Source organism: Ornithodoros turicata, unplaced genomic scaffold (assembly GCF_037126465.1).
Source record: "Ornithodoros turicata isolate Travis unplaced genomic scaffold, ASM3712646v1 ctg00001301.1, whole genome shotgun sequence".
In the NCBI taxonomy this organism is placed as follows: Eukaryota; Metazoa; Arthropoda; class Arachnida; order Ixodida; family Argasidae; genus Ornithodoros; species Ornithodoros turicata.
This window is the reverse complement of record NW_026999543.1, coordinates 69584-77246: the sequence shown is the minus strand read 5'-3', so window position 1 is coordinate 77246 and position 7663 is coordinate 69584. Positions and strand designations below refer to the sequence as shown.

Below are 7663 nucleotides of genomic sequence, written 5' to 3'. Positions count from 1 at the left end.
TTAGTGGTCACCGGAGGTCTGCTTTCCTTTGCCGTCCAAGCAATCGCTCCTTTGCGCGACCGACGACTCCAGCAGTGGGCTCATGTGTGGTGCGTACCGAGAGTAATAAAACTGCGTCGCCACGCACTAAAAGTGTGACCGGCACCTCTGCAGAAATAAGGGCTCAAGCGTCTTGTACGGCGTGATGTAACTTGCGTCAGTGAAAGAAGTTCAATACGAAAAGCTCGTCACGACAACAAGGAGTAGCATGTGTGGCGCAATGTCAACACACAGAAAGAATGACCTGCTACACTGAAGGACAATGAATAAATAGATAACTGGGGGTTTACGTCGCGAGACAACTGAGATCATGAGCGACGCCACAGCGGTCGGTCTGTGGATTGCTTTTGCCCACCTGGAGGCTTTTTAACGTGCGATGAAAGCTCATCACACGGCACCCCGTATTTAACGGCCCTTGCGGAAGACGTCATGTGTAAGCAACTTGTACCCTGCCACCGAGTTGCTGGAGTCCTCAGCCGGGTTCAAACCCACGATCAGAAGGCGAACACGCTACCGGCTGTGCCGCCGAGGACACGGAAGGACAGGATGAGAATGATGGTTTATTGAAGCGCATAGTGAAGCTACCGGGCCTGACGATGGTGATGCGAAGGGACACTAAAGCATGCGAACTCCCGAAGCAATATGGGAACATAACGACACGCCTTGATCTGGTCCAGTCACAATTAATTTACTCATGTGAACAAAAGTATACAGGGTGTTCCACCTAAGATGATAAAAAATTCTAACTGGCTACGTACCCGCCGGAGGATTGTCGGACGTTCGGCAATTACGTTCTGGAAACTTTTGCCACCATTGCGGTGCGTTTTGGACAATTTTTAATTGCGGGAAATTTATTTTTTTCAAAACTTGCCAAGCGAACCTCACTTTTTTTACAGAAATATGAAGTCCTCCACGGATAACCACAGGCCAACCATAGCTATGCACAGTATCGCAACAGAAATAGTCTAAAAAGTTAGTAAAAATTCGGCTGTAGCCTCGACGAAGCGCACGGTATTTGCGGGAAGAGGAGGAAGTGTTCTCACCCCTTGTTTTACCTTTCTTTGCGCTGCGTTGACCTTGATGGTGGTGACAACCGACTTATCACAAAGAAAACAAAACAATCGTCTTATGACGAAGAAGTCAAAACAAATGAAGGCGGGGCCATTTTCTCATCTAGCCGGCAGCTTTCCCGCGCGCTTCTCTACGAAAATTCAACAGGCGGGCCTACGGCGTAATTTTTACAAATTTTTTCGACTATTTCTGTTGCGATACTGTGCATAGTTTTTGTTGGGTGCGCGGTTATCTGTGTAGGTCATCATATTTCTGTAAAACAAAAGTGAGGTTCGCTTGGCAATTTTTCAAGTTCAATTGAAAATAAGAAATTTTCCACAATTAAAAATTGTCCAAAGCCTTCCTCAATGGTGGCAAAAGTTTCCAGAAGGTAAATGCCGAAAGTCCGACAATCCTCCGGCGAGCGCGTCGCCAGTTATAATATTTTATCACCTTAGGTGGAACACCCTGTATACTGCACTGACAGTTTATTTGAACTTGTTATTTTATCGCTGTTTCGAGAGGCACGTGTTGTCGATAGTTGCTTCGCTTCGCCGCGGCGTGCGCGGCGTGCGATGCCATGGCGCAACAGTAGTGCGCCACACTACGGTTTGCACATAAGTTTGACAGGGAGACGACGCCAGTCTCTTGAGTCCTTACAAATAGTTTTCCTCCATTTCCCTCTCCCTAGCGTCTAGCCGTTAGCGTAAGAACTTGCAGGTGGCTGCCGAGCCGCCCTCTTAAATGCCTATGTTTGACTGATTGAGTGAATTAGAAATAACATCTGAAAGTTCGCATACTATGACATCAATTCGTTTTGTACTGGGTATTAGCATGTCGAGAGGATAATATGTCGCAGATTGGCATGGAATTCGTTTATATAGTCGGTTGTAATTGGAGTTACTTCATACCTGAAAAGAATGTTTCCCATTGAAGTCTGCCAGACTGTATTCAAAGTGACAAATCACACATATCGTCTACGTACGGTAGGTACGGTGTCATGCTCTCAAGCGACGTAAGGGTGGCTATTCAACACAGCAGCCCTTGATAAGGTAAGGTGCCAGCATTGACACATGTTCCGTTGTTCCATTCGTTGTTCCGTACATGCTTGTGTATTTTCGTTTACTTTCAAGGAAAGCACAGTTGTGCCACATTCTCAATCTAGGATTCACCGGAAGTGATAGTCTTTTTCGTTCTCAACTATTATACGTTTTTTCAAAGTGCTCGCATTACTGTGCCTGTACTCAGTGCTGTTGCTATGAGATGCACCACACAGTGGACTGACTGTGGCTCATATAAAAACTATCAACATACACGTACACATATCCGAGTCCCTCCTCGCGTGTTGTAGTGGCACCCCAGCAGTACAAACAGGAGCACAAACTCATAGTAGGTCTTTACACATCTTAATTTCAGCTGTCCCACGGATATTCTCAGAAAATGCCATTAATATTCCTCGTGACATAGGAGGGCCCAATTATCTGCACGGTTTCAGCCACTGGCTCGCAGCACTGGCGTCGGGATACCACGGACCACACTCCCGTGTATTCGGTAGACCCACATGTGTCATTCTCCTTCCCTTCGCGTTTACCACGTCAATTTACCTTCCTGCTCCGTAGAGTCCGCCTCAACGTGGCTTTCATCCCCCCCCCAAACACACACACTCAACTGTGCGATCAGACGCTGTGACACAAGCCACTGCTCCACCTACTGTATTGTGACAAAACGCCGAGCACGTTCTCGTGGAATGTGAACTCTGTGGCACGGCAAGTTGGACACTGGGTCATGAGCTCGCTCGTATCAGCAAGAGACCATTCAATTTGGCTCCATGCATTGGCCACTGTGAATACCCTGTGCTCTATTGTCAGGTTCTTCCCCTGTTCATGGACTTGTCGTTCACCAGGTTGCTTCAGATGCTTTAGTGTGTGTGCGTGCTTTCTATTATTCTTTCTTCCCTCAGCTTATTCATGTACTATTTCACAAGCAACGAGGGTAACGCACCGCCACGCTAAAACAGCCAGCGTTATAATCATTATGTAGTTGTTGTGGTTAGCCCGTGATATACTTGTGGACATATCTTCATTGCACTGCATGCTTCAACCGAATTCAATGTAGACATCTCGTAAGATAGTCAGTGCCCTGTTGATAATTTATGTGCACACAAAGTTACGGTTGCCAATCCATAATTGTGGATTGACAGCCACTAATGTTTGGAACTAATGTTTTCTTCGCCAGGACTTGTGACAACTACAGGTGGAAGTAGCTGGTTGCAATACATCTACTGGAGAAGAAAATTGAGGCTGTCAAACTAACTGAAGTTATGCTTGGGACAGCGCTTGCCAGTTCTATATTGGTGGTCTTTTGTCTTCTCTGTGACCCTGCCAAGGCTAAGGAGGAAGAAGCCATAGTTGATGTTGTACATGGTAAGTTGTTCTCACAAAATGGGTGAAGCGAGCTACAGAGATTTATTGAGAATCCCAAGCGCGGGGGGCACTGACAAAAAATCAGTAGAGCGAGGCCACTATTACGTTTGTGTCATGGCAACTGAATATATCATTACCGAGGTGTCAGTACAGCTGAAATAGTAAGGGTATGTAAATATTTTGAACAGAAATGAGTTGAAGCAGTCACACTTTCCAAGGGACTCTTAATTCTTGCACATGTGAACTTCGTTGCTCATCTTGAAAAGCGTCTTCGTAGCTTCTGAATAAGAATGCGGCGGTTTTACTAGATCGCGAGACATTAGCAACTATGCTGTAATTGCTAGGTATCAGCCACTATGAGGAAGAAGACAACGCTTGCCACTTACTTCCCGAGAGCTCTTTGAAAGCGCACAAAGTGGCCCGTGATACATCTAATAAAGTATAATACGGTGGTGCCGGAATGAACCCGTCTGTTGACGAACCCAAAACTTTGACATCGTGGTGATAGCACTGTAGCACTCCCGCTGGTCACATTTTTTTCCCGGTTAGACGCTGCGAGAGTCTGTGAAGAGCGCGCTGCTTCATCCATGTAGTGCACAGTCCGTCGTAAACAAGGTTCTAGGGATAGTAATTGCAACATATGGTAGACGAGGGGGCGGACTGCCAGCACGGTGCTCGGAGAGAATTAAGAGGAAGGGTAAAAGGAAAGGCACGTTAACTAAGACGAACGTGCATGCTGCACCCTTCTGCAATTTATGAAAGACACTGGTCATCTGTCAAGGTACCCAGTATCTCTAGAAAGTGATTAGCAGTAGCTTGCTTACAATCTTACTTTTACGTTGTTTTCAGGTACTGTAGATAGTAGAGGTGTATCTTCAGAAAACTTATCGGCCTGAGCACTCAGTAGTCTCACCGTCCCAATAGCGCTTATAGTTTTTTAGAACATAAAAAAACCGAAAGTTACAGTACCACTGTGTATAAGCTGCCACAAACTGCGTATTGCTCGTCAAGTACGGCGGCAAAACTACATTGTATGCGGCCAACGCTGGGTCATAAACAAAAGCGGTCGGGTACGTGCCCATGAGGAAGTGCAAAACCAGATGGAAACATATACTACTGTTGCTTGACGCATTGGGAATTATTTCCCACTAGACGTCGTCCCGAACCGTTTTACCGCAATTTTACTCGCACGTTAAAATTATTACGCGCGCTCTGTCACGTGTATAACTTGTTGCGCTGGGCTTACAAGCAACAAGCTGTTAAGCTATGCCATCAACGTAACGTACGTACGTGACGTACGTCAACGTGTCTGTCTTCTGCTTGACAATCTTTTGACAAAACTCTTCTTTGACAAAACTTCTGCTCTAAATGCCTTGCAAAAGCACGTAACATAAACTTGATGATTAACATAAAAATTTTCTCTGTACGCGATATATTTCGAAGGGGGAAAAACACTCGAACATCGCGGCACGTGTTCCCTCTCAACTCGCTCCGCACTGTCATAGGAGGAGGGGAAGAAGGATGAGGAGAAAACGCCATTGTTGATGTCATTAGGGTTCAAAGGTGACCGCGCTTCCTTCGAGGTCAGCGCTGAATGGTTTTCTTTTTGGTCTGACCGGTTTTCTTGCTTTCTCTCTGTCAAGTGGTGAATAATGCAGAATGTCGAAGAGCCTGCGGAATATGGGCACGTGCTGTCACTTTCCGAGTGGGAAATTGGGACTCTACAGAGATGCACAATGATGAGCTGTACGCCGTGCCGTGATATGCCTTACATATCGGTGGACGCTAACTTAACATGCGTTGCAAAAGGACAGCCGGGTGATTCCATCTCAACTCAGGCAGGGTGGTCCGGACACCATCACCGATTTCCGTTGAAAAAATATATGTTGTACCGCAACACGCTCAGAACGTCGCTGAACTTCACGTGAACGGCATTAAGATTCGACCGCGGGAAAAACGAGTCAGAAAGACTCAAAATATATTGCTAGGATGGGATTTGCGGTAGGTCTCCATCCTGAGCTCTGTCATTCAAGGCCGGAGATGTCGGCAGTAGCAGACGCCAATAATCCTGTTAACTCTCTGGCGTGGTTCTCCCGGTCGCGGGTGTACATCGTGGGCTCCGCACACCACGTTTGTTGCGGGCTATCCCGAGTTGTGCTGAGAGGGAACCTTCCGTTTTCGGAACACATGTGGGTCATAGCCTGGGCTATATAACTACCAAATATGAAGGAAATCGGAGGTGGGGTTTTTGAGAAACGACAGTCCAAAAAACCCCATTTTTGAGAACATAGCTGTATTCTACACCGTCTTGCCGAAACGGGGCAAGGTACAGACATGTAAAATTGACATCAATCTAAAGCGCACACTTGTACCTATACGGCGGTCCTTCATATATCTCGATGGCGTGTATACCAGGAGTACAGCGAAAAAGATTTCATCCGGGCTCCCGGATGAAATCTTTTTTTTTTTTCATTCCGTGTTAGAGCCGAGAAGCAACTGGCAATCAAACACTGGCATGTTTTTGTGTCGTCCATGTTTGCAGCATACGTTGGGTAATTCTCGCTGCGTAGCTCGATGGTTGGTAAGGTGACCATAAACTGTGGTGGTTTTGTGACATTGCTTGGCTGTGTTGGTTTGCAACTGTCCATGGATGGTCAACAGTTGATCTCTGGTCAACGTCTGCTACCGCGACATGCCGGCGACAGCATTGCAGTAGATTTCACTGGATTATGTCGGGCAAAGTATCGGCAAGAATGCATTTCCAGCTTGTGGGAACCACAACTTGTGTTGCGCGCCCCGAGGAGGCGTTGCTTGCTGTGATATGCTGATAGCATTGCAGGGGGCGAGGGAAAAATTGGATAAAAAGCGGAGCATCGAGCTCGTCAGGGAGAGCTGCGTTGTCTGGCAGTCGCCTGGGGCATTCCAAACGAAGGTATGATATAAACCTTTTCCTCACTGATGCATTGACTCATGTGGGGTATTCCTTCATTGGGCCGCATGGGGTGTGTGAGCGTTCGGAGAACTGGAGCGAAAGGCGGTTGGTATCAAGGTAAAATAAACATACATTTCTTGTCGCGGTAATCCGTTCCATTCCTTTTCGCCGGGCTAGCCAGGCGAGCGAGCATGAATCCGAGACGTGGGACAAGGGTCCCACAAGTGGCGCCCAACGTGGGGCCCTTTTCCTACGTCTCGCAATGACACATTAACGGAATAACAAACAACGCGGTCATTTTGAAGCGTGAACTGTGGCAACGCTTAGTATAGCGCTATGTTTATACTCATTGCTGCCACACAATAGAACAACAGTAACAATCCTCACGACAAGGAACGAGACAAAATACAGACACCGACAGAATAGCCTTCAACTGGCAACTGAGGTTTTTCACAACCCACCTATTCCGAAAGGTCGCGCGAGGCCAGATTGAGCTAGTGCGGGAAGAGCAACACTTCTTGCACCGCTATGGTCTACGGCGTCGTCCCAAGCAAAAAATAGCAGGCGACGTCTTTCCAAACCAACCAGCGGACTGTACCGTAGTGACGTCAAAATGACGTGAACGGCTGGTTGGTTAGTTCCGGACACTGCCACCGTTGCGCACGATAGCAGAAATTTTAAAATCAAATTCTGCTTTATTTATACATTTGTTGAATGAATCACTTCGCATGGTGCATTTTAATAGGCAGCTTAACGGATGGTCCCGAAAAAATGGCAGTGATTGAACTGTATTAGATAGAAGCACTCTCTCCCTCTTTTGCTTGTTCTTGTTCTCTCTTACTTGTGTTGCTACGACAGTTTCTCTCTGCACATGGGAGAGGGGAAAGTTTGGAGAAAATCACGCGAGGAGGTATCTGCCCACTTACTGATTGGGAAGTCTGTACATTTCAGGTGTCTGCATGTACCTGCACACATCGATTCCGGACGGCCAGACGAGACAAATGATATTCATGAAGTGTGCAACGGCAACCTGTAAAGCGGCCGAACGAAAAGTGTTAGTGAAGTCTTGTGATCCCGCTCCGCCCGGATGCTTCAATAGAGCTAGTGGTGAATACCCCGATTGTTGCTCCAAACCTATATGCCCAGGTGGACAGAGTGGATGAGTTTTCGCGGGCGTGTGTTGTTTTGCAGGTTATGAATAAAGCATTCGCCAAAAGTG

At 46.9% G+C, this 7663-nt stretch overlaps 1 long non-coding RNA gene across 1 annotated transcript; it reads left to right on the top strand.

Annotated features, from left to right (window-relative positions):
* Positions 1-1968: 1968 nt before the first annotated feature.
* On the top strand, positions 1969-7663 carry LOC135376797 (uncharacterized). Its single transcript, XR_010417861.1, has 3 exons — positions 1969-2141; positions 3325-3512; positions 7396-7663. It is a non-coding gene; the product is annotated as an uncharacterized LOC135376797 (long non-coding RNA).